This window comes from Eriocheir sinensis, chromosome 14 (genome assembly GCF_024679095.1).
Source record: "Eriocheir sinensis breed Jianghai 21 chromosome 14, ASM2467909v1, whole genome shotgun sequence".
Taxonomy (NCBI): Eukaryota; Metazoa; Arthropoda; class Malacostraca; order Decapoda; family Varunidae; genus Eriocheir; species Eriocheir sinensis.
Genome location: NC_066522.1, coordinates 5,141,085 through 5,168,873, shown reverse-complemented (window position 1 = coordinate 5,168,873; position 27,789 = coordinate 5,141,085). Strand labels below are relative to the sequence as shown.

The 27,789-nt window shown below is 44.3% G+C and overlaps 1 protein-coding gene and 1 long non-coding RNA gene across 3 annotated transcripts in view; one reads left to right on the top strand and one right to left on the bottom strand.

Moving 5' to 3' along the window:
* LOC126998352 (protein abrupt-like) overlaps positions 1 to 27,789 on the top strand; it is a 464,876-nt gene that overhangs the window by 61,374 nt on the left and 375,713 nt on the right. The gene's annotated exons all lie outside the window — the stretch shown is intronic.
* On the bottom strand, positions 10,359 to 12,224 carry LOC126998356 (uncharacterized). Its single transcript, XR_007752789.1, has 3 exons — positions 11,316 to 12,224; positions 10,993 to 11,200; positions 10,359 to 10,884 (listed from the first exon to the last, which is right to left on the bottom strand). It is a non-coding gene; the product is annotated as an uncharacterized LOC126998356 (long non-coding RNA).

Here is a 27,789-nt window from a genome sequence, read left to right as displayed (position 1 = left end):
ACACCTGGCGTGGTTGCTCTGGAACTCTTTTCGTTTCTTCCCGAGCCAGAGTTACCATTTATCGCTAAAGTCTGCTGTTTTTATTTTCTATGAAAAGGTTAGGCATCATATTAAGATGCATTTGTAATTTATCAAATTGGTTATATGCATGACTTGGATGGTATACAGTGTGTCAGAGTATCCTTATTATTATTATTATTATTATTATTATTATTATTATTATTATTATTATTATTATTATTATTATTATTATTTTATTTTTGTTTAGGGGCTACCTATATCGCCGGTAGGTTTTCTTGAGGGGTCTCTTGGACGACCCCAGCCCGTTAGTGGCACAGGTGAAATCTCTTTATAGTGGCCGTCGTGATATATGGATCTTGTTCGGCCCATGCTGCCCCCCGGTGCTCCTCTCGGCGATGGTTAAAAATTGTCAGCGTGCGCCGGTGGGACTGGAACCTAGATCCCCTGGCTCACCATCCCCGCACGCTGACCACTCGGCCATCGCCTCCCCATAATTATTGGTTTTAGTATTTTTTCCGAGTCTTATCACCTGCTTTTGAGCTTGTGGGGGTGGTTCGGGCGACAGTTAGTTCGGGGGTCGGCAACACGACAAAACAGTTAGTATGGCGGAACGCAGCGGCGGAGAGCGTTAAGTGTAGGAAAAATCTTATGATGTCAGAATCGAGCAATTTTCGACGGAAGCGTTTTCAGAGTGTTGCTTAGAACGTTACGACATAGCGGAAAAATATAATGTCAACCACCGGAGTGAGTTGGGTGAAATCCTGAATATTCACCAAAAAATAATTAATGAATCACAAAATATCACATGCTGTCGGATGTGCGCGTGATTGAGGAAACAAATTGGAGCCCGCAAATGTAAGACAGCCAAGACAGCCCGACTTCCCTGTTTATAACAAGGTTTTGATGAGTAACTCCTGGTGGTGTTTAAAGGAAAATGGAGGCGACGAGGAGGCGGCTGAGGTTAGAAAGCTGGGAAGCCTTTACGGTGGTGAACAAGTGACCAAGATAAAGTATTAAGAGGCAAAGGGTGCAACACGTGTAGATAATAATTCAGGTGCCGTGCATGCTAGGGCAAGATTGCGTGCTTGTACTGACTGAAGGAATGAACAGGTGTTTCTAGTAGTGAACCCAAGGGACAGTAAGGGACAGATGTTAAGAAGACAGTCAGGAGCCGTCACTGCAAAATTAATAGGCAGAAGGGTTGGAGGGATGGGGACCTTTTAACACACAAGAAAGTAAGGAGTCCGCAAGAGGCCCGTTAGCCTATACAAGGCAGCTATTGTAAGCCTAGCCCCACCGTACCTCACTTCATGAGTTTATCCAACCTCTTCTTGTATGTATCTTAGTATTGTCACTCTCAATTCAAGTCTGTTCCACTCATCCACGACTTTATTGGTGAAACAATCTTGCCTTTGCTTTTATTGAATCTCAATTTACCTAACTTAAACCCTTTGTTACGTGTCCTAACCGGCTCTTTTACAACCAAAACCCTATTAACATCCCTCTTATTAAAGCCCTTCATCCATTTATAAACTTCCGTCAAGTCTCGTAATTTTCGCCGTTCCGGAGAATGCAGATTTAAATGCTCAAGTCTGTCCTCATATGGGAAGTTTCTCACCCCATGAATATTTTTAGTCATTCTCCCCTGTACAGGTTCTAACATTCTGATATCCATCTTATGGTAAGGTGACCAAAACTGAACCGCATAATCGAGATGAGGTCTAACCAATGCTAAGTAAAGCTTGAGGATGACTTCAGCGCTTCTATTGCTTACGCTCCTTGAAATGAAACCCAGTACCCTGTTTACACGATTACTAACATGCATGCATTGAGCCCTAGGAGGTCGGAGCTCACTAAGACTCCTAAGTCCCTCTCACATCTTGACCTGCTTAAAGGAGTGTCATTTAAGGAGAAATTGTGTGAGAGGTTATTCCTACCTACATGTGTTGCCAAGGCAAGGGAAAGATCGCGTCTGCATTAGACGATGGGACAGGTGCAAGGAAAACAGGCGCGAACAATCATAGCAAAGGTGAGGGAAGGGTTGGTCACATGAACTGACTGAAGTGATGAACAGACGTTGCTGTATAGTAATCAAATAGTAGTCAGGTCAAGGAACAGTAAGAGACAGGTGCCAAGAAGACAGTCAGGAAACGTCACTGCAAATAGGCAGAGGGGTTGTGTCCCTGGCATGACCAAGTGCAGGGGATGGAGTCAGCGTAGAGGCAAGGGAAGGGTTACGTCTGCATTGGCCGATGGAAGGGACAGGTGCGAGGGAAACAGGCGCGAGCAACCACAGGAAATGTGAGGGAAAGGGTGTGTCCATGTACTGACTGAGGGGACGTGCCGGAAAGATGTGTGTGTATCCATGTACTGACCGAGAGCAAAGCCGTCCTTGGTCCACTGTGTGCGGCCCTGCTGGTTGGCCACGGCGCACCGCAGCAACACGTCCTCCCCGGCCTTCACCCGCACGCTGCGGGGCACCTCGCGGAACACCTGGCTCTGGCCCCACACACCTGTAAGGGAGGCACTCCTGTTAGTGTCTCTTGTTACCTTACTCACACACACACACACACACACACACACACACACACACACACACACACGCACACACACACAGGTACCCGCATGAACGTATCAATCAATGCTCCTGTACGTCAAGGTGAAGACTGAGACGAGCCAATAAAGCATAAAATGACATCTGTCAGTGTCACGACTGGTGATAGGAAGGGAAGGGAGGAGCGAGGGATAGAGTGAAGGAAGGGGGAGGGAGGGAAGGAAAGAAGAATAGCTAGAGTGAGAGATAGTGGATAGTAGACAGGGAAGAACAAAGTAACAATGAGGGTTAAGTGATAGTCGGGAGTAATTTGGGGAGGCGGTGGTTGAACAGATAGCGAGACGGCCTCGCGTTCAGGAGGACGCGAGTTCAATCCCCGACCGGTGCCACCAAGCTGGGATTTTTCAGCTGCCGCCGAGTGGCTTAAAACTACCCACATGCTGTCCAGAAGACCACCTATCAACCCGGACTCTAGATTCTAGGATTAAAGATGAGCTCCGGGAGGGCAGCATGAGCCAATGCAAGATGGCGCCACTATAAACACTCGCCTGCACCAGAACGGGCTGGACCGACCATCAGGACCCACCAGGAAGAAGCCTTGGACCGACCATCAGGATCCACCGGGAAGAAGCCTACCGGCGCAATAGGCCAAGACGTTAAAAAAAAAAAAAAAATGAATGTAAAAAAAAAAGCAAGGGACGAGGAATGGGAGGCCAGGTAAGAATAAGAGGAGACTTGAATGATGGGGGAATGTAGGTCAAAGAGCAGGGTGTGAGGGAGTGACTGGATGGGAGTAAGGCAGGAATGGAGAGTCTGAGGGTATGGTAATAGTAGAGGGAGGGAGGAGATAGACCGAAGGTATGGTAATGGTAGAGAGAGACAGGAAGGGGCGGTGTAAAAGAGAGTTCTGAAGAGGTGCGCTGAAGCTTGAAATGTTGAGAGAGGGAGAGAAGTAGTATTGCAGAGAGAGAGAGAGAGAGAGAGAGAGAGAGAGAGAGAGAGAGAGAGAGAGAGAGAGAGAGAGAGAGAGAGAGAGAGAGAGAGCAGGCTACACACAAAACACACCACAGACGTGACTCCTTAGCCCTGGTCTCCGCCGACAAACCTTCGTCAGTAAAGAAATCGCGCACCGCGGCGCTGTACATCAGTGTTGGTGAAGCCCAGGTCGAGGAGGCGATGATGTAATTACCGGATTGGCGGCGATTGTGAGTATCCGCCAAACCTTGCATGCTTTTAACGCTGCAGCGAGGAGACGCTCGCTCGAGGCCGCGTCGTGCGGCGGGGAGGGGTTTGGGCCGATGCTCCAAACATATTAAGTTCTTCCGGTGTCGGAAGAAGATTGGGCAAGCTGCTAGACAAATTACAAAGCATGTGTTGTAACTTTTTTTTATTCATCACGTTCACATGAAAACCATCGAGTCCAGCAATACAGACAATGTTTTGAGGTGATTGGGCTTAAATAAGACCGATTTTGTTTTTTTTATTACTTTTTAGTCACCGGTGGGATGGCCAGACGCAGGCGCCTCAACACAAGTTCTAAGCGCCGCGTCAGGCTCCCTCGGTGACCGCCGCTCCCCAGCATGACAAACCGCCGGCATCAGCTGCACGTGGCAACATTTGTTCAACAATGACGGAATCAAGTTTATCGCTCTGCGCTGAGTGGTTTTCTTTTAGTGTTCCTGCCACCGCGAGACAGCCGAGTGTTGCGCCATGTGTTCGTGATGTGTCGCGGCGTGCTTCATTTCTCTTTACAGCTCGTGTGCCCCAATTCCATGAAATTGTACTGTTGTGTTGTTGAAGGCAACAGTACACTCCTGTATCAACGGAAACCATCCGATGAACTTGATTTGCGTCAAGTTTCTATGGAGAAAATATTGACGTGGTTAATATTGAGGTTTTGGAGAGAGAGAGAGAGAGAGAGAGAGAGAGAGAGAGAGAGAGAGAGATCAGTATAGGAAATGCAACAGCAATGATAATGTGAAAAGGAAGAAGGAAGGGTGATAGTCTATGCTTTTCACGAAATGTAGGCATTTGCTATCCCTTCTCTTTCCTTTTCCTCTTCCTCCTCCTCCTCCTCCTCCTCCTCCTCCTCCTCCTCAAAAGCGGTGTTCCACAGGGGTCGGTGTTGGGACTTGTTCTGTTTTTAGCGTACGTAAATGACATTGACGAGGGGCTATCGTGTAAAATATCGAAATTTGCGGACGACACAAAAATAGCCAGCAGAGTCACTACGACAATACAATAGATAAAGATCACTTCCAAGCTGATCTCGAACGTTTAAGTAGTTGGGCACGGACATGGCAAATGAACTTCAACATTGAAAAGTGCAAGGTTATGCATATCGGAATCAACAACGATCGTATTCATTATCAAATTAACGGAGCGCGACTTTCTGAAGCCAGCAAAGAAAAAGATCTTGGAGTAATAATTTCGAACGATCTTAAACCGAGTCAACATTGCACAGAAGTAGTAAAAACTGCCAACAAACTGATCGGATTTATTGGTCGTACATTTAAACATAAATCAGAAAAAAAAGTAGTATTGACACTGTAAAATTCGTTAGTTCGCCCACATCTTGAGTATTGCGTTCAGTTTTGGTCTCCCAATTATAGAAAAGATATAAATAAACTCGAAAGGGTGCAGCGTCGAGCTACTAAAATGATCCCTAGACTGCGAAATAAACCGTACGAAGAGAGACTTACAGAACTGAACTTATTCAGCTTATCAAAGCGCAGGCTAAGAGGTGACTTTATCGAAGTGTTTAAAATGTTCAAGGGACTCGACAACGTTAATGTTCATGATTATTTTACAGTCTCTCAATAAAGCGTAACTAGAAACAATGGATACAAAATAACGAGGAAGCGTTTCAACTCAAATGAATCAAAGCACTTCTTCTTTAACCGTGTCATCATTGTATGGAATGGTCTGCCTCAAAACGTCGTCGAAAGCGAATCTATTTCCACGTTCAAAAACCGACTAGACAAATATTTAGAAGCTAGCCCGAACATCCGTTATTGTGCTCCGGTCTAACAGAAAGTAGTGTTAGTTTAGTCGTCGTGTATGATCTTCCTTCTATCCATATAAAATTCCATTGTAGTTTTTCTATACTACATGGTGTTTTTCCTTTTCTTGCCAGCTTCGACTGGAGGGACTGGTGGGAGGGGAGGAGCCTTCATCTTTGCTGTCCTGTGTCTCTGACTCGTAGATTAGGGTAGATGGTAGCAAGAACAAACAGCCTAGTTAGGACCAAGAGGTCTGTTGCTGTTTGCTTTTCCTTTGTACTGCTCCTCCTCCTCCTCCTCTACCTCCTCCTCCTCCTCCTCCTCCTCCTCCTTTTCCTCCTCCTTTTCGTCTTCCTTTTCGTCTTTCTTTTCCTCCTCCTTTTCGTCTTTCTTTTCCTCCTCCTTTTCTTCCTCCTTTTTCTCCTCCTTTTCCTCCTCCTTTTCCTCTCTCTCTCTCTCTCTCTCTCTCTCTCTCTCTCTCTCTCTCTCTCTCTCTCTCTCTCTCTCTCTCTCTCTCTCTCTCTCTCTCTCTCTCTCTCTCTCTCTCTCTCTCTCTCTCTCTCCACTCCTATCGCTCTCTCTCTCTCTCTCTCTCTCTCTCTCTCTCTCTCTCTCTCTCTCTCTCTCTCTCTGGCAATTTTATCTTCGTAAAACTCGTTGCAAAGACCTCATATGGAGCTGACACTGGAGCTCTCGTCCTCTTCTTACAAGAACATCGCATTACTCGAAATAGTAAAGCGACGTACTTCACAAATGATACACTCGTTAAGGACACAGAAAAATGAAGAACGACTCGTACGTTTCAAGCCCTTGAAGTTGGAAAGTCTTCGACTGCGGTGGTATTTGATAAAATTTAATGTCTTCAGGTACCTGTACAAAATCACAAACGTCGATTACTCCAAATCTTTTGAATTCCAAACAAATTCGATGACTACAGATAACGGCCAACCAATCCAACAAGGCGATGGAGCACATGCATCGGTAGGATCTTTTTCTCTGATCGAGTCACCCGCCAGTGGAACAATCATCCTACAACAGTTGTTTATGTGGAAACGTTGAACTCCTATAAAAAATGGCATTGACCGTTACTTTGTTGGGCCTGTTGTTAACTGAACAGTCCCGCTGTTCGAACATGAAGTGCTTCAATCTGTTCTGCAGGTCATTGAAGCGCCTGACGAATAGATCAAAACACTAAAGCAGACAGCCTCGTCATATGCTAACTGGTTTCCGCCGCCTATTTTTCCATGTTTTTTACATTTATTCCTCACCCTCTTTTTTTTTTATCTTCGTCTTCTTCCTCCTCCTTAATTGCGTCATTACTTCTACATCTCATCAAGGTTTCGTGTACTCTCTCCTGTATTTCTTTTAAGGTGCCCACCACGGTTGGGTTCAAGTACATGTACTTGTACTTTTATTTGGACTCAAGTACAGATTTCCATGTACTTTTACTTGTACTTGGAGTTTAAAACTTCAGTTGTAATTGTACTTTTACTTAGACCCAAAGTACTTGAAAAATACCAAGTACATTCAAGTACAAACAAGTAAATTGTATTTAATCAAAAGTTATATACTGTATATAGATTTTAGTGAACTTTGTGATGATACTATTGGGTAAATACGTATATTGAGTGTTGTGATATTGTAGTGTAATATTATTATGTCTCATTAATGTGTATATACGAAAACTACTAACTTTTGTGCTTTACGAATCTGTGACAGGAGCTTTTTTTTATCATTTAAAGTACTTGTACTTAAGTACAATGACATGTACTTGGACTTGGACTTAAGTACATAGCAAAGTGACAGTACTTGTATTTGTACTTGTACTTGAAAAATATCCAGGTATTTGTACTTGAACTAAAGTACACCCGCCTGTACTTGGACCCAACCCTGGTGCCCATGCCTTTTACTTTTTCCTAAAGTTTAGTTTTCTCTTTCCTCTCTACTTCGGCCTCTTCTTTCTCACCTTAATACCCAGCATGACACACTACCACTGTCCTTTTCCTTCCTCAGAACAACTGGTCGTACAAACGCGTGTATCGCTTCTCCGCCTCGGAACGCCGTCGCTTGAGCGTCCAAGGCTTGCCGTGACACGACCCGCGGCCAGATATTGGAGGCCTCGGCGCCATAATGCAAAGTCGGCTTGTGTTTAATACATTTTTGCCGCGTGGCGGGTGATGTTAGTGGTGGTGGTGGTAGTAGGGGGGGGGGGGGTGAGGGAACGAGGACGGACGGTTGGACGAGAGAGAGAGAGAGAGAGAGAGAGAGAGAGAGAGAGAGAGAGAGAGAGAGAGAGAGAGAGAGAGAGAGAGAGAGAGAGAGAGAGAATATTTCCTCTTTCTGCGGTAATGGTCATGCCTCTGCTGCTGTGTTTACGAGTATTGCGTGTGGTGTGATATGAATGCGTTGTTCTGTATGTCCTTATAAGGATATACACCACAACACATCTTGCGTCCACCACGGGTCCGGTGAGCTGCCGGGCGCGTATTTCTTCCAGTAATGGGCGATGCTTTAACAGTGTACGGACCGACGCTTCAGCGCGGGGCCTTGCTGACAGTAGTACATTCACTCAATAACAAACACATGTAACTGAAAGTTTTTGTATCTTTACCGTATAGTGAAACAAAATTCGGGAACTAGACAGGGATTTTCACATATTCCTTTATAAATGTTTGCATTAAGTTTGATTCACACACTGCATGTTTTGTGTTTGATACTGATGGTAGCGTTTTACACTCACTCGAGCTTCATTTATTAGGTGTAATAGTAACCTGCAACCGTAACCTACGAGCTCACCCGTAAGAGATACCTTCAGCATTGTGGCACCAGCATATCTTGACCAACCTTTCTCTAAGCTCCGCCTAGCGTGCAGCAGTGCCAAGCGGAAGAGTAAATAGAAGAGTAGTGGAAGTAGAGGGAGACAAGCTTTCAGAGACGTGACTTCATCCTATTTGCCCTATTTGCAGCTCCTTTCCACAAACAGCCACTCAAGGAAACAACATTTGCATCAATGACGCCAAAGACTTTTCTCACAGCCTCACAGTCACAACCGTAGGAGGAAGAAAAGTACAAAGCTTAATTCCTTGATCAGTGTTATATAGTGCCAATTGGGTAGTGGCTCTGGCCTCACATGGAGAGAGAGAGAGAGAAAAGAGAGAGAGAGAGAGAGAGAGAGAGAGAGAGAGAGAGAGAGAGAGAGAGAGAGAGAGAGAGAGAGAGAGAGAGAGAGAGAGAGAGAAAAAAAGTGTCCCAAGGTGTCATGTTTCTCCCGTAAAGTTAATGCGCCGCTCTGATCTAATTTATTTTCTTGTGAAGTCTTGTCGCTGCTCCTCTGTCTTGTCACTCACTCCGTCTTGTGTGCGTGTGTGTGTGTGTGTGTGTGTGTGTGTGTGTGTGTGTGTGTGTGAGAGAGAGAGAGAGAGAGAGAGAGAGAGAGAGAGAGAGAGAGAGAGAGAGAGAGAGAGAGAGAGAGAGAGAGAGAGAGAGAGAGAGAGAGAGAGAGAGAGAGAGAGAGAGAGACGGACCAAAATAATTCGCAAGCATAATCAAGAATTTGCAGCCAAAAAAATGACGTCGAAAAATTTTGCGTCGAATTTCCCGGCCGGCCGTGCAGCCAGTCAGCCGGACGGCCAGCCAGCCGCGCGGGCAGCCAGCCGCCGAGGGGACCTCCCCACTACCCAACCGGGAGTGGTCACAACCTACCCAAAGTGACCATTCCCCCCACCCCACCCCACCCCAAACACCCACCACCTTCCACGCCATCGTGTCTCCCCGGAGGCCTGAGCGTCACCCTCCTGCCGGGGAGGGGTTAGGGGCGTCCCTGCGCGCCGTGACGGGGCGACGCACGCCTGCCGGGGCGCGTTTAGCGCGAGCGGTGACGTTGTCGGGGTATCTGGTCCGGGCGTCCAGTCGCGCCCTCCTTCCGGGGATCGGTGAGCGCGAGCGGTGCCTTGTTCAGGGATCGGTTAGGGCGTCCTTTCGCACTGTGCCGGGGCGTCACCCTCCTGCCGGGGGATCGGTCCTTTCTGACCGTGCCGGGGCGTCGCCCTCCTGCCGGGGGATCGGTCCTTTCGCGCCGTGCCGGGCGTCCTTTCGCCCCAGTGCCGGGGATCGGCTAGGTGCGTCCTTTCGCACCGTGCCGGGGCGTCACCCTCCTGCCGGGGATCGGTGCTGTCGCACCGTGCCGGGGACGCACCCTCCTGCCGGGGATAGGTTACCGCGAGCGGTGACTTGGTGGGCGGAGGCCTGTGGCTACCTAACCCCCACCCTCTCCCGCTATTGATTTTTTTCCAGTTTGCCAGCATGTGTGCGTGTCCCCTCTATGCCCTACCCTCGCGAGCGGTGACTTGATGGTCAGTCTGAGGGTACCCCTCCATCTCCCTCTAACCGATATTGATTTTTCAGTTTGCCAGCATATGCTTGTGTGTTTTTGTGCGTGTGTTACTGTTGATTTTCATATTGACTTTAGTTATATCTATTGTCTTTTAAGTGAGGGGTAGGAACGGAAAAGTAGATTTTATACATTTTATTGAAATATAGTGGAAAAAAATGGTATGACAAGTTATTATATTACCTTAATCTAGTCTATTTTATTTGTTCTTTCTTAATCCAGGCTAATTTGTTCTTTCTTAATCCAGACTAAATACATGCTAAGCCTAAAACAAAAACACACAATCGCCATAAAAAAAAAAGACATATTACAAACTCACCGTACAGGCTCAAAGAAATACAATGGAAACCCACCCATCCTACCCTTTTTTTCCCTCCCAAAAATAAATCCTAATTGAAAGAGACATATTACAAACTTATGTCGTACATGCCCAAAGACAGCCCATAAAAGGATGACAACACGAGTACATATACAAATGAAGAAAAAAAATACACAACACAAGCACATATATATATAAAAAATAATACACACAGAGCGAGTACATATATAAAAAAAGATTGTTAAGCACTAAATATAGGACTCTCACAGATTCGGCCACCATATGCATCTCTAACTTCCAAGACATTAGTGAATTTTATTCGCTTCCACTCATAAAATCCATAATGGATTTTAGTAACTTCCCCACCACCCACCCCGCCTATGACACTTCCAAGAAAGGTCAAGCGGGGTATGTCAAGTCAGAAGTGGGCGCGGCCGCAACACTTCCGCCATATGCTGCATTTTTTTTTCCAGTCGTGATTGACGCATTTCATGATCTTTTTGCTGCAGACGACTTCGCCGCCGCTCTCGCGATTCAGCGCCCGACGGAGAGTCAAGACACACCATCACCGAAGCGTGTCTGTTGTTGTTGCCGTGGACTTATGAAAAGATAGAGAAACATTATTAGACAAAAAAAAATCAATCTCTCTCTCTCTCTCTCTCTCTCTCTCTCTCTCTCTCTTTTGTAAGAATAAAAAAATACTTACTATGCGTTACGCTGTCCGGTGGGTCGTTCTTCAGATGAGACACTGGTAATGGAGGTATCACATCCTTCCCTCAGCACACACCGCCCCATTTTACCGACACCTCCCAACGCGCCGCGGTTGTTGTTGCCCAATGACTCGCCCGTGATATGTTCACCGGTAGACTTGGGAGTTTCTGGAACATCCCCCACCTCACCACCACCAACATCCGCTGAAATGACAAGAAATATATATATATATTTTTTTTAAACACAATGAATAAGAAATACACACACACCAGCGCTTGTGCGCGCAGAAAAAAAAAATACAAGAGGCGGATATCTCACCTCCGTTTCTGGGATGTGATGTGTTATCCACGGCTTCAGCTTGGGATGTGTTATCCATGGCTTCAACTTCTAATGCGGCTTGACCCATTATCTGATCGTCAACATCGTCAGCATGAAGAGTTGCAGCGGCAGCGTGGGGCTGTTGTTGTTGTTGTTGTTGTTGTTGTTGTTGTAAGTTCATGACGGCGAAGACTTCCTCCATGACGCTCCTCTCGCAACGTTAGGGGACTGACTAAGCTACCCGGGGTTATTTGGGGCATATGCGCACACTACCACAAGCCTTTTCTTCTTCCGAGGCTACCCCAGGTTATAGGGGACACGCCCACACATGTATGCAAACACGCGCGCACATGCCCAAAACCACAAGCCATTCTTCATCCGAACAATAGGAAAGCGTGAACAAACTCACACCCACCCGGTCACGTCGCACGAAAAAAAAAACAGAATCCTGTTCTTAATAACTACATATAACTACACACACACGCCATAAATGAATAAGCTATATACTACTTCTCTACATTTTTTTTACACATAGGAAAGCGTGAACAAACTCACACCCACCCGGTCACATCGCACGAAAAAAAAAAAAATCCTGTTCTTAATAACTACATATAATTGCACACACACGCCATAAATGAATAAGCTACATGCTACTGCTCTACATTTTTTACACACACACATTGTAGCATTTAATAAGTTAGCCACATATCTTAGAAATACAATGCTTGTAAGTCAGTCCTTGACTAGATTGACAAAATGTTTTTATACATGGGGGCATTTTAAACATTCTATAAGCATATGTTAACACCTTTCTGTCATTCTTCAAAAAATTTCCTAAATCATAATTATCTTTCAGAAACTGACTAGTCCTCTCTAAGCCTATTTTATTACATAAGTATACGAATTGAATGCAATACGCCACACACACCAGAGTTTTGTCCGACTGTAATCTTGCGGCAAGTTTAAAACAGGATAATCTTTATGCTTATTTAAGAAACTTCGAAAGTACTTAGAATATAATGATGGGGTCAGGGCGTATGTGTCGAAGAAATATATACACTTATCACTAACATAGAACACCACCCAGTGACCCATTTTCGAAGCTTGCGATGCGCCTAACACATTAGCAATAAAGACAATGGGCTTGTCTGACTCACTCCTTAGATTTAATTTCGCTACATCGTCAGCGGGAAGACAGCCTAAGAAATATATATTATTGTGATAAAGTTTTCCTTGTAGAGCTTTCATAATTTGTTGATTATTCATTATGCTCTAGTGTCGCAAGACACGTGCCTCTCCGAGTTGATTGACAACACTCCTTTGTATCCCCAAAACAGATAATTACTAAATTTTCATCCAAGCCTTTTTAAGCTGAAGACTTATGCGTAAGTTTCCACTGTGTTCAAGAGGCACTGTGCCTCGTATGTCTTCCGGTAACAAACTAAAACAAACACTGTCCTTCCTTTCTTAAAGCTATCGTAATCAAGCAAAGTGTCATTTTCTACTCCTAAACTATCTAAAATATCATAATAGACTCGCGTACACTCGTGGGGAAAAGAAACCGTATTTTATACATATTCATACCATTGACAGAGACTGTTAGTTCAGACACAGCAGCATTCTTGAAATACAAGCCCATTTTATTATATACACCCGAAAAGGCCCTCATGTCAGCCATAACGATATATAAACGCTCTGGAATGACATTTCCCCACGGTTGGTCACAGACAATACTTGTCTGCTGTTTGCCGAGAACCAGAGATTTATATAACGTCTTGTTAAATATTGTACGCGTTATTTTTCCTGTCTCTAATTCTTTATTTAATGCAAGCAATGCTGACGGATAGGGTTGAGTCTGGTGACCCAAAGTTTAGCAAAATCAATATGGGCACGCACAGCACTCCCATCGCCGTCAGTGTTCAAATACCAAGCTTCGTTAGCTAACTCAAGCCTTATTCTCAATGGGATGTCGTCGCATAAATACTGATCACAAGAAGTAATGTCCGACATTAATGGGAAGGTGAGATGAAGACCGTGATCTTTGATATCTTTTAAATGTCTCTTGTATTTGCTCCCAAGGCTAGTGAAGTATGCGGCGTCATAGGTTTCGGCTACGCCTGCTCCACCGACCTGTTATCTTTGAGGAGGTTTCCTATTTCTCCGAATGATTTGAGTTTTAACGTGGAGAAGGTGGTGAGCATTTTTAGGAATGACCAGTAATTAAAGTATGGGTTACTTTCAACCATTTGATCGCCTACATACACCTGAATTGATTTGAACATGGTATTAGCAGTGCCATTGCAGAATTCGACATTGACAGCCTCCTCGACTTTTGTTTGTCCATCAGCTTGAGTGACACTTAATTTCAACTCAAGAATTAATTTAGCAAGATCGATATATACCCCTTCACCCCCGGCACGCGGAACTCTAGGTACTTATCTTTTAACCGGGCGTGGCTGGACAAATTTACAGGTAAAATGTCGACAAGAGTTTTAGACGCAATAGAGCTCTCAACCTGGCGTTGTCTGTTGATTCTAGGGAATTCGTCAACCACACTGAGCGCATAATCAGAAATCGGAACGGAGGGAGCGGCGGAGGCCATGCTGTTGTCGCTTTCGTCGCCCGCTATATACTAATGGAGACACTGGTCGCGGGAGCGGGCGACGTGTTAACTTGATAAGAGACCACTCGCTAAAAAAAATGGCAAGCCCACGCGGGCGCGGGTTATAATGTTACCATACCCCTTTTTTTTTTTTTTCATGAGTGTCCACCGCACCTCCACATTACTAAATTATATCAAACACATCGCTGTTCTTTCTCTCGCAACCACTTTTCCTTTTATTAATTTTTTTTTCTTCTTCTTGTTTCGCGAAGTAACTCTTCTTTTTTTTCCTCCTTTAATAATTCTAGCACCTACGTCACTTAAGGCTTCAATACCTCTTTTCTTTAAAGCGCCTCTCACACTTCTTTGTCCACTGCTCACATCCTGGATAACATCTTGAGTAAACTTAAGCGCTGAGGGCTTAACGGTTCTGAATAGAAAGGGCATTACACTCTTGGCTAGGTTTGCGAGCGTACTAAAAATACCGCCACCTCTTTGATGTAGTCTTGCAGGATGGGCGAAATGCACAGTTCGAATATTGTCAAAACCACCCCCCACCTGATGTGGAAAGCTACTCAAAAGACTTGAAAATTCACCCTCCGTAGGCGGAAGAAACACTGTTCGCGACGATGACTGCATGACCACTAGTTAAAAAAAAAATATAAAGCGTCATTTTTATAGCTACACAGTGGTTTGTGTCTGTCGCCCATCCCCGGCAGTTGAGGCTTTCGCGGGGAGATTCTTCGTCCCCTCTTCCTGCCCCAAGAGCATTACCTTAACGTTATTCAAATCTAGTTGGTGGGCCAAAGATCTTAACTCCTACAAGTCGGCCACGTTCCATTCATGATCCATCTTTCCCCTTCGTCCTACGCAGGTAGTAAAAATGACTTTTCGAATGTTTTTTTTCTGCTTTACATAATCACCAAGCTCATTGAGGCAACATTTAAAATTATCGCGTCTGCTTTGCTTGGTGTCCGACATTAAACCGTTCACATAATGCATATCTCTGCTGGTTTCAATAAAATATCTTGACACGTCATTATATTCTACAGATTCACCCTGACAAAATTGAGTCACCATACCCACCACAATGGGATAATTTGATTCCGTGGGTGGTTCCTTCACTACCAGCGACCCCACATTCGGTCTGTCATTCCAAACGACTCTGTTCAAATTATAAAGTTGTTTCCGATTTTCAAAGAGATTAGCATAGCCATACACTTCAGCCAAGTCCTTGGCTATACCGCTAAGTTTAAAACTGCTGGCGTTGATGGTGGCTACTAAACACACGCTGTCGTCAATGAACTGGCGATCGGTCATTCGCCCCTTCACAGGAATGATGGGATAGTCTGACATGTTTATAGAAAAAATATATATTAATTCTCGCTCTTACTCACGCTTAGTGTCTCCCTGTCCCGCGAGGTCACACAAGTGTATATCCCACCCAAAACAAAATCCTTTTTATACGCGATAATTCTCCCACGTCATACCCGGCATCCGCGCGGGGCGGAGAAAGAAGGCGTGGGGCGTGGCTTTGCCCGAATTGGGGCACTTCTCCTTCCCCACCTCCTCCTCCAAACAGTTGCTTCCTTGCCTTATTATTGCGTATAAATGAGGGATCTAAGTTTGTGTTGTGGAAAAGCATTTTAATAAATGGTATATCATCATCATTGAAGCCTAATTTGCTGTTGACGTCACTTAAGGTTTGCAATATATCAATGACGTTAAAATTATTAATGGGGCTCAAAAGATTTCCGTTTGTATCCCATGTAATTCCTGGAGTATGTTTCATGAGAGCTAAGAAAGCTTTGGCATAATCCCTTTGAGCTGCGTTCATTCTAACATCAATCCTGTTATCTATGGCGGGTTTCGAATCGATAGTATTGGTGGGAACGTCGTGCGAGGACCTATGGCCGCTATAGATGGCGGGTGGTTGTTTGGGGTTAATACATCTTGCAGCGCGCGTCTCTTTATATTTTTAATGCAGTTGACGCCTTGACCGTCGAACCCGACAACGGTTTCCGCACTCTCTTTTCTTTTTTCCTCGTCCGTCTTTCTGTTTCGTTTTATGTTACGGCTCCCTGTAGACGACTTGAGTAAAAATTGTTCTGCTGTTGATTTCGGGATGAGACAATATTCCTTCATTTTGTTAAAAGACCAGTTATGACACTAGCTGCCAGAGGTAACAGCACAGAGAGTATAGCACCGCCCCGCTGTGTTCGCAGTATTTTTTTTTTTTAGTGTACTTACCCCCTTGTTGGCGAGTTTCCTTATGTGTTTTTTATATTTGTTCAGGGATTTCACAATCTTTGTATTTCGCGTAAGATTAGTTTTTAGGAAATTTAGAAACACTTCTGACAAGCAATCTATATGTTTCTTGTTCAACACTGCAATTACTTTTTTCCGCTTGTCGGGGGAGAGTTTAGCCAACAACAAAACAAGATCCTTGTGAACAAAGGCGAGGGGAGGTGCTTTTTTTTTTCTTCTTGTTGGTGAATTCGAGGTCATTAGGAAATATCTTGAGCGTCTATCCAACAGTCTTGACTCGGATCATAACCCAACCAAGATACAAAAAATTGTTTGCGACCGTTCACCACTCGATTTTTTATGCTGACGGGACAACGTCCGGTAGCTGAACTTTGATAAGCTCCTCTTTGTAAAACAAGCCTTGGATGGGTTGATTGGATAAATCTTGCAAGGTATAACCCAATGGGGACTGTCGATAATCCACGCTTGCAATTTTAAATATTTCTTCTGTGGTTTGGATGAAAGCCTCGGTTAAATTTAGAAGCTTTATCCGCGCCCACGAGTCGAACGTAGTCCCCGATGTTCAGCACGACTGGCTTTACCTTGACGCTTTTCTCTGTTTTATAATTATGCATTTTCTTAAACTGACGAATGATTCCTCGCGGGTCCTTCATGGCATGTACTTCGGCTGGGGGTTTTCCTAGACGTGCGTGAGGCGTGCGGTTATAGCTCTCGAGTACCTTCTGCAAGATGGAAATATACTCGAGTTTATTGTGAGCTGTCATATACCTATATATTCGACCTTTCAGAGTTCTGATAAATCGCTCAGCAAGGCTGCTTTTTATCTCTTGGGAGTAAACGCTGTACATTTTTATGTCTTTACTTTGCAAATAGGTTTGAAGTGGACGATTATAGAACTCTTTGCCTCGGTCAACACAGAGCCTAGAGACCCCACTGAAAGCAGCGTCTTCCTCTAGCAATGTCTTCATTGCCATTACCATCGATTTTGCATCTTTACGTTTAAGAGGTAGGGCTTTGGCGTACCTGGAAAATGCATCAACGCAGACTAAGATGTAATTATGACCTCCATTAAAGCGGGACAATTCTTTCATGTCCGCGAGATCTGCTGCTATGATAACTCGCGGTTTGGGACTGAGAATAGCGCGTCGCTTAAACTTATGGGGTTGTATCTTATGTAATGTGTGTGTTCTGCAACCTTCCATAAACTGTTCAACATCGCGCATAGAAACGTCGGGTTCAATGGCTCTCGCTGCTAAAAATAAAGGCCTCACTCCACTTAAGCCTCCAGGTACTTGAGGGTCTTCATAAAGTGACTTTAAAAGACGTGTCTTGATGGGGCTAGCATATCGCTCACTCTCTCCACGAGTACACAACCTCACAGGAGCCGTCGTTCGCTATATTTGATCTCAGTGATAGGACCTCGGGGGTAGTTATGCAGACGTCAGCCAGCAGATAGCCGTATGGTTTTCCCGCAACAGCTCTCTTGTAGATCCTGAGAAATGACTGGGCTCTGTCACGACCATACAATTGACGACCTAGAAGTTCAATTTGACCAAGACCTCTTTTAAGCAAAACGAAATGAGTGCAATTGAGGGATATGCTTCGCATACTTTCCCTGCATAAATAAGTTCTGAGAAATGAGTATGGAGCTAAGGCCAAGATGTCTGCCTTTAATAAAACGTTGGCGACGCTTTCATCATTGGCAGCGCGTAAAAGTTATCGTCATATACTACTAACATAGATTTATTTTTCTGACAGAGATCAATTTCCTGTTCTGGGTCTATAATGTCCTTACTAAGTATTACTTTATTTTGCAGCTCTGGCAAGTCTTGAATGGGATGATGTGTTGCACCGCAAATAAGAACTCGATAGAATTTGTCACAATATTTCCGCACAAGTCGCGTCACTAGCTGTGTCTTCCCAGATCCTGACGCACCGGCCACAAATATCCTCCCTCCTCGCTCGCGGGGAAATAAATCGATAAGGTCTTCCCCATAACACTCTTCCATGGCAAAAGTCTCGCCATGAGTGAGCGTTTTTTTGCTGGCCCACTGATTTTAAAAGAGAGGGTGGGTGGGTGTAATGTGCAAGACGATCGTGGCCGAGCGGTTTTCTTCAAAGTATATTTTTCGTCCATACTGATCCGTCACCACTACCGCCACTGAATCTATAGCGTTCTTCGCCAACTTTTTATACAGAGGTCTTTGCACTGAGTAATAATTGTTACTCCCACCGTAAGGGAGAGTGGCTAAAATGTTCACAGTTTGGCTAGCAAATCGCGTGGGCTGGATTATGTCGCAATAGAGGTGGAGATAGTCCACGTCGGCGTGGGGTCTGGCGGAAATCGGCATTTACCTGGCGAAGCGAGTAATGTGACTCCTCATCCGTGACGAATATATCATAGTAATGATTAGGAATAAATCCAAGAATAGCCGCCAATCTGGGCTTAAATAATAAACTTATTTTGCAATAATTTAGATTACCGCAGCCATCTATAGAGCGTTTGTGGTAGCATACAAAATTTTGGTCCAACTCAATATTCCGCCTTCTCCATCAAATTAATCATTGTAATTTGTAAAACCAAACAATCCAGTTAATATAGCTTGCCAGTATGTATTAAGGTCAGCCACAATTGCGCTTATTTGCTTGCTCGTTATATTTTTCGAGGAGACAGCGAGTACCGCAACTGTTTTCCTGAGGTGTCATTGAGCGTTTCTGTGTAAACTTCCACTATGGCTTCTTTGTCTTCTCGATGGAGGGTGTATACTTCTCTAGGAATAAAAATACCGTGTAAGGCAACCTGATAATCTCGGTCGGGGTGTAAATTTAACGGTATGATTTCATTTTAAATGAACCTGGCACGTTGTCGGATAAAGATCGCGGCATCCTAGGCTACTAAGGTATATTATATGTTCGTCCGCGCTTGTCATGTTTGCGATAAAGACTGAGCTTGTTATGGTTTAGGCTTTAGCTTAAGTAACAGATCAATGATTGCTTTTAGCGCGAGCTCTGTCGCCGTTACAGCCACTCGCGTGGGCTCCTTTGTCTGAAACCCAGCCCGGTGGGGAGGGAATCTCCATGCCATTCTCGGGGTGGGGAGGTGAGGATAAAGGCGACCGTGGAGATGATGTTGACGCTGCTGGTAGCTGGCGCGATGGGAAGACATTGGTTTCTCTCCTCTTTCTTTTGTTTGATCGATTAACGTTCTCTACGTTGTATTTCCTATATCTTTTTCTCCATAGATTACACGCCACTGGTCTAGTTCCATGACTATACACACCCTCATCACCACTTTCACTTAAAGTATCCCCGACAACATTATGAGTAGTACTACTAGTAGTAGTAGTAGTACTAGCAGTAGTGGCAGCAGTGGCTCAACTAGTAGAAGCAGTTTGAGATGTCCTCCGCATTTGACGCAGATTCTCAGGTAAATCAGGGTGGCCATAATCTCTCGTAAAAACACGAGAAGGATTACCCGGCATGCTGTCATCAGAGAGCAGATGCACTCTTTTTGTTGTCTAATGCGCTTAAAGTCGCCTTCTCAATGGAGGTAGTGCATACCTGACCTTTCAGGGTGCGGATGCAATAGAGGCGTGCCTTGTCCACCCCCGCCCCTTGCAGTACCTGTCTGTATTTTTCATGATTATAGTTTCTCAAACTATAGTGAGGTACCCCTTTAACTTTTTTTATTTCTGCATCCTCGCCGCTTGAGGGATCATGCAATTTGATAGAGTACATCTTAGGTTTCAGGCAAAGCACTTCCTTTATATGGGCCGCGCCCACGTCTGATTCTGACATACCCCGCTTGACCTTTCTTGGAAGTGTCATAGGCGGGGTGGGTGGTGGGGAAGTTACTAAAATCCATTATGGATTTTATGAGTGGAAGCGAATAAAATTCACTAATGTCTTGGAAGTTAGAGATGCATATGGTGGCCGAATCTGTGAGAGTCCTATATTTAGTGCTTAACAATCTTTTTTTATATATGTACTCGCTCTGTGTGTATTATTTTTTATATATATATGTGCTTGTGTTGTGTATTTTTTTTCTTCATTTGTATATGTACTCGTGTTGTCATCCTTTTATGGGCTGTCTTTGGGCATGTACGACATAAGTTTGTAATATGTCTCTTTCAATTAGGATTTATTTTGGGGGAAGGAAAAAAAAAGGGTAGGATGGGTGGGTTTCCATTGTATTTCTTTGAGCCTGTACGGTGTGAGTTTGTAATATGTCTTTTTTTTTTATGGCGATTGTGTGTTTTAGTTTTTAGGCTTAGCATGTATTTAGTCTGGATTAAGAAAGAACAAATTAGCCTGGATTAAGAAAGAACAAATAAAATAGACTAGATTAAGGTAATATAATAACTTGTCATACCATTTTTTTCCACTATATTTCAATAAAAATGTATAAAATCTACTTTTCCCGTTCCTACCCCTCACTGAAAAGACAATCGATATAACTCCAGTCAATATGAAAATCAACAGTAACACACGCACACACACACACGCATATGCTGGCAAACTGAAAAATCAATAGCGGGTAGAGGGAGAGGAGGGTACCTCAGACTGACCATCAAGTCACCGCTCGCGAGGGGTAGGGCATAGAGGGGACACGCACACATGCTGGCAAACTGGAAAAAATCAATAGCGGGAGAGGGAGGGAGGGAAAGGTAGCCACAGGCCTCCGCCCAACAAGTCACCGCTCGCGCTAACCGATCCCCGGCAGGAGGGTGACGCCCCGGCACAGTGCGAAAGGACCGATCCCCCGGCAGGAGGGTGACGCCCCTCAACGGTGCGAAAGGACGCCCCTAGCCGCTCCCCCGGCACTGGGGCGACAGGACGCCCCGGCACGGAGCGAAAGGACCGATCCCCCGGCAGGAGGGCGACGCCCGGCACGGTGAAAGGACCGATCCCCGCACGGCGCGAAAGGACCGATCCCCGGCAGGAGGGCGACGCCCGGCACGGTGCGAAAGGACCGATCCCCGGCAGGAGGGTGACGCCCCGGCACAGTGCGAAAGGACGCCCTAACCGATCCCCTGAACAAGGCACCGCTCGCGCTAACCGATCCCCGGCAGGAGGGCGCGAAAGGACGCCCCTAACCGATCCCCCGAACACGTCACCGCTCGCGCTAACCGATCCCCGGCAGGAGGGCGACGCCCCGGCACGGCGCGAAAGGACGCCCCTAACCAATCCCCGGCAGGAGGGTGACGCTCAGGCCTCCGGGGAGACACGATGGCGTGGAAGGTGGTGGGTGTTGGGGGTGGGGTGGGTGGGTGGGTGGGTGGGGGGGGAATGGTCACTTTTGGGTAGGTTTGTGACCACTCCCCGGTTGGGTAGTGGGGAGGTCCCCTCGGCGGCTGGCTGCCCGCGCGGCTGGCTGGCCGTCCGGCTGACTGGCCGCACGGCCGGCCGGGAAATTCGACGTACAAAATTTTTCGACGTCATTTTTTTTTGGCTGCAAATTCTTGATTATGCTTGCGAATTATTTTGGTCCCGTCACTGTCACCATTACCTACTACTAGAGAGAGAGAGAGAGAGAGAGAGAGAGAGAGAGAGAGACTTGTATTTTTATATTGCCTGAAACACCTCCTTTTGTATTGTCATGTATATTATATGAAGTCGTGACTGAGGACAATCTTGACCTCCAACGTCATAAGTCCCACTCGCTCTTTGTGTTATTGTGGGATTTTGAGGAATGACAAGAGGAGGGGAAAGGGCAAGAGGAGGAGGATTATCAGGAAGAAAAGTAGAAAGAGGAAGTTGATGATAATGATGATGATGATGATGATGATGATGAGGAGGAGGAGGAGGAGGAGGAGGAGGAGGAGGAGGAGGAGGAGGAGGAGGAATGATGATGACGATAATGATGATGATGATGATGATGATAATGTTGAGGAGGAGGAGGAGGAGGAGGAGGAGGAGGAATGATGAAGATGATGATGAGGAGGAGGAGAAAGAGGAGGCAAGAGGAGGAGGAGGAGGAGGAGGAGGAGGAGTACGAGGAAAAAGAAGTACCCACAATAAGGTGTTTAGAGGCAGTTTCGCCGTGGAAGGGAACAGGGAGGGAGGGGAAGAGAGATGATACTTATGTTCTACCATTGTGGAAGGAAAGGAGAACTGTGCTACTGGAGGTGTGTGGGAGGGCAGGTGGAGACGACATGAAAGAAAGGTGTGAAAAGCAAAGTACTCCCACGGAAAGGGAGGAGGAGGAGGAGTAGGAGGAGAAATTTGTCTTGTTGAGTTCTTACTGTATGGTTGTGAGACCTGGACACTGAACAGTGACTTGGAGAGGCGTGTCGATACCCTTGGTACCAAGTGTCTTTACAGGATTGTGGGACATCACTGGAATGACCATGTCGAACTCCGTGAAAGTGAATCAAGGTCTGTTACCAGCTTAATTCGTGTACACCAACTCCGGCTACATGGACACGTGGCACGCCTCCCGGAGATCGATCCAACTCACGGGGTTGTTTCTGTACGAGACAACTCTGCGTGGAGGAGACCAAGGTGACGCCCACGTCAGTCGATCAGTTCGACCGATCCTGCTGGGAAGGACTTGAGATGGATAGGCAATTGCGTAGGAGGTTGCTCGGGAGGGCCGCCCGGAGTATACATGGGCTGCGAGTGAGTGAAGCGACGCGCCCCCGGGTGTATGCTCCCCATCAATTAGTACATATCTGCAGTAGTAGCGAGGCTCCCACAGCTTGTGTAACCTTATGTTAAGCCGACGTGTTAGCATCTCTTGTGCTGCTTCATGTTCTTTCCTTCTATTCCATTCGTTCCGTCTCCTCCTCCTCCTCCTCCTCCTCCTCCTCATTTCCCTCTACCTAGTCTCATGTTTCCTCGGTTCTACTCGCTTTTCACTTGTTATTCCATGTTCCTCTCTATTTCTCGTAACATTGTGTACTTCTTTTTCATCCACCTAAAGTTTTGAAATGCCGCTCTTTTCCTTTTTCATCATTATTATCCTCCTGTTTTATGCACCTTCCTCTCTGTTTCTCTTCTATGTTTCTCTTTATCACTATCGCCGGAACAACAAAACAATGTTCAAAATTTTGAGAACACTCAAAACCTAGACGAAGAGATGACATTCTCTCTCTGGCTTTCACCCGCGTCGCTGCCTTGCTCTGTTATTCTCTTTCGTTCTCTAGCTTTTGTTTTGTAGCTGACTTTGTTGAGTTGTTTTTTCGCGTACCTTTTTCTCGCTTTCTCATTTCCTTTTTGTGTGTGTAGGTTGGTAATCTTTTTTGTTTGTTTGTTTGTTTGTGTTTTTGCAGCAATTTGTTTTTGTCTCGTGTTTGTTTGTCTGTCTTTTCTTTTCTTTCTTTATTTTTACATCTTACATAGTGCAATTTAATACAAATATGTCGGAGAGCGGACATATTTGTGTTAAATTGCACTATGTAAGATGTAAAAATAAAGAAAGAAACAGAAAGACAGACAGACAAACACAACATGAGACAAAAACAAGATCTCTCTCTCTCTCTCTCTCTCTCTCTCTCTCTCTCTCTCTCTCCCCATATATTTTCAGTTTAGTGCCCCTCCACGCTTTACTATTTCCTCATAGCTCGCTCGCGTTTCACTTTCCAGTTTTGGAAGCGCACATTTGATCGCGAAAACTTCTTTGTCAGCGAGAATTAGTTTAGTTCGGGATCGATATTTTTTTTAGGTCCGCTGCAGTTTATCATTTACATCAATAATTTGGATGCAGGAAAGTGGTGTAAATAAGTTTGAAGATGATACAAAGAGCGGATGAGTATTTGACTATGATGAGTACGCTGATGCACTGTTGGATGATTTAAACATCGTATGATTGGGCGGGGAAATGGCAGATGGAGTTCAAGGTCAGTGTATATTGAGTGTGATTCCTCCTCCTCCTCCTCCTCTTCCCAACGCTATTTCCAACACCAACAATACATCCACTACCGCCACCGCCACACCTACCACCACCACCGAAACCAACACCACCAGTCGAATAGATAACAAGGCTGGTTTGTGCTGTTATTCCGTTATCGGAATTGAAGAGTTTGGTTTCGAACATTATCTAAAAAGTCTCAACGCGATATACGAGTAATATGTATTCTCGTCGTGCAAACTGTAGTAAGAAACAAATATTTCAAGAGAGACATCATCATCATTATCATCATCACCGGCAGCGGTAATAGTAGTAATATTTGTTGTAGTGGTAGTAGTAGTAGCAGCAGTAGTAGTGGCGTTGGTGAGTGATCAGCGCGCTGGTGCGGTGCCCAGGAGGACGCAGGTTCCCGTCTCGCCCTCCGCTACAAATTAGCTGGCAGTTTTACATCCGCTATCGAGTGGCCTAAGACTACCCACATGCTGTCCTTTAAGACCACCTATCAACCCAGACTAGATTTTCTCTTAAAGATGATTAAACTGGACATCCGGGGGGGAAGCAAGAGCCAAGGAAGAGAGCGCCACTATAAACATTTGCCTGCTCAATATCGGGCTGGGGCCAACCACCAGGCCCCATCAAGAAAGCTTTCTGGCGCCATAGGCGAAACGTGAAACGAAAAAAAATGTAGTAGTAGTAGGAGTACTAGTAATAGTAGTAGGAGGAGAAGGAGGAGGAGGAGGTGGATGAGATGTAAGAGTAATGGTTGAAGTAAAAGCAATATTTGATAATAATTGATTATAAAAATCACATAAATAATAATGATAAAAATAATGTTAATAGTAAATTATAATAATTACAACAATGATAATAATAATAGCAATAATAATAATAATAATAATAATAATAATAATAATAATAATGATAATAATAATAATAATAATAATAATAATAATGAACCAACTACTACTAGTTCTACCACTACTGCTACTACTGCTGCTGCTGCTGCTGCTGTCGATGATGAAGATGATGATGATGATGATGATGATGATGATGATGATGATGATGATATTGTTGCTGCTGCTGCTGCTGCAGCTACTACTGCTGCTACTGCTACTACTACTGCTGCTGCAACTACTGCTGCTACTACTACTATTACAACTACTACTGCTGCTACTGTTATTACTACTGCTGCTGCAACTACTATTACAACTACTACTGATGCTACTGTTATTACTACTACTATTAATAATAATGATAATGTAAATAATGATAATAATAATAATAATAATAATAATAATAATAATAATGATAATAATAATAATAATAATAATGATAATAATAATAAGAATGATAATAATAATAATAATGATAATAATAATGATATAATAATAACAGTATATATTAGTGGTAATGATAATGATAATATTAACAACAACAACAACAACAACAAAAACAACAACAACAACAACAACAACAACAATAATAATAATAATAATAATAATAATAATAATAATAATAATAATAATAATAATAATAATAATAATAATAATAATAATAATAATAATAATAATAATAATAATAATAACTAGCGGTGTCCGTGGAAATTCCACGGTTAATGTGAAGGACGTAGCACCAGGAACATGTAAGGGAAGCCTCCTATTTTTAATCCTTTTCTAAACCTCGTAATCCTCCACCTCTTCCTCTTCATCCTCTGCTAAACATCTTAATCCGCTTCGAAAATTCTTATTCCTCTTTCTTTCCTCTCCATCCTCTTTTAAACCTCTTAATGCTCTGCCTTCTCCTCTTAATCCTCTTCTCAACCTCTTAAACCTCCTCTTCTCCCTCTTAATCCTCTTCTAAACCTCTTGAACCTCCTCTTCTTCCTCTTAATCCTCTTCTAAACCTCTTAAACCTCCTCTTCCTCTTAATCCTTTTCTAAACCTCTTAATCCTCTTCATCTTCCTCGAAGGAGATTAAGAGGAAGATTAAGAGGATTAAGAGATTTAAAAGAGGATTGTTAGGAAGAGGTGGAGGATTTGGAGGTTTAGAAGAGGATAAAGAGGAAAAGGAAAAGGATTAAGAGGAAAAGGAAGAGGATTAAGAGGTTTAGAAGAGGATTATGAAGAGGAGGCTTCTCTTACATGTTTCTGGTGCTTCGTGCTGTATAATGCACATTAACAGTGGAATTTCCTTAAGGCGGCTTTACACGTGGCAATTCCTGGCCGGCAATACAGCCGTGACGATCTAGCGGCTAAATCGGCTGGGTGCTCTCGGGAGCAAGTACCTTCACACGTGGGAGGAGCCGCGGGAGCATCAAGACATATTTTAGATTCAAAAATAACTATTACCCAGCCACCAGTCGGCAATACAAAACGGACACGCTCAGCTGCAGAGAACTTGCCGCGAGAAGAGCTCCCTCACCCAAACCCAGACCAAAAATGCTGCCGCGCCTGTATTGCCAGCCGCGAATTGCCAGGTGTAAAGCCGCCTTTAATCCTCCACATCTTCCTCTTAATCCTCTTCCTCTTCCTCGTAATCCTTTTAAACTTCTTTTTTCTCTTATTCTTAATAAGAGGAATCCTCTAATTAAGATATTAATCACCTTCTAAGCCTCTCAATAATCTTTTTCCTTTTAATCCTTTTCTAAACTTCTTAATCCTCCTCCTCTTCTAAACCTTTTAATCATCTTCCTCTTCCTCGTAAACTCTTGTGAACATTTTAATCTGCTAAACCTCTTACTCATCTTCCTTTTCCTCTTAATTCTTTTCTAAACCTCTGAATCATTTTTCTTTTCCTCTTAATCCTCCTCTAAACCTCGTAATCCTCCTCCTCTTCTTCTTCATCCTCTTCTAAACCTCTTAATCCTCTTCCTCATCGTAAACATCTTAATCCTCTTATGTTCTAAACCCCTTAATCCTTTTCTAAACCTTTAAATCATATTCCTTTTTCTCTTAATCCTCTTCTAAACTTCTTGATCCCCCTCCTCTTCTTGTTATGCTGATACATAGTCTATGGCTGATATTTATCCTCACTTGCACTACTGCAACCCAATATGGACCACAACTTACCCTGCACACCTTACACGCCTAAAGACACTACAAGAGAGGATCATAAAAATATTTACTCTAAGTGACTACCTTGCCCACACGTCCCCCTTGTAAGAACAGACCCAAATCTTGGAGATCCCTGATACTACTATAACATACGTACATTGCTACTCGCCTGCACAATGAAGTACACCCAAACGATAGTGATGACGAACGACCTCACAACTATCTTACCAGGCATCGTCACCTCCTGTGTCCTCCTCCTCATCGTCTTACACTCTACCAACACTCTCTCATGTACCAAAGGTGTCGTGTTTGGAATGCCATCCCAAATGACATTAAATCTGCTTCCTCACACAGACTTTTCAAACTGACGCTTAAACAATATCTATTATCAAAATACTAGCTTGGAACTAAACATAAAAATATGTCTGGGCATATCTACATGTATGTTAGTGTGTGTGTGTGTGTGTGTGTGTGTGTGTGTGTGTGTGTGTGTGTGTGTGTGTTTGTTTGTTTGTTTTTTTGTTTGTGTGTGTGTGTGTGTGTGTGTGTGTGTGTGTGTGTGTGTGTGTGTGTGTATGCTGATTTTGTAAAGGTGCTGCAAGTGTATGTCCACGTCAGCTCATGTTTCGTAGGTGCAGGTGTGCAGATGTAATTATGTACAAAGGTATGTGTATATGTATGTACAAGTATAGTAATTTA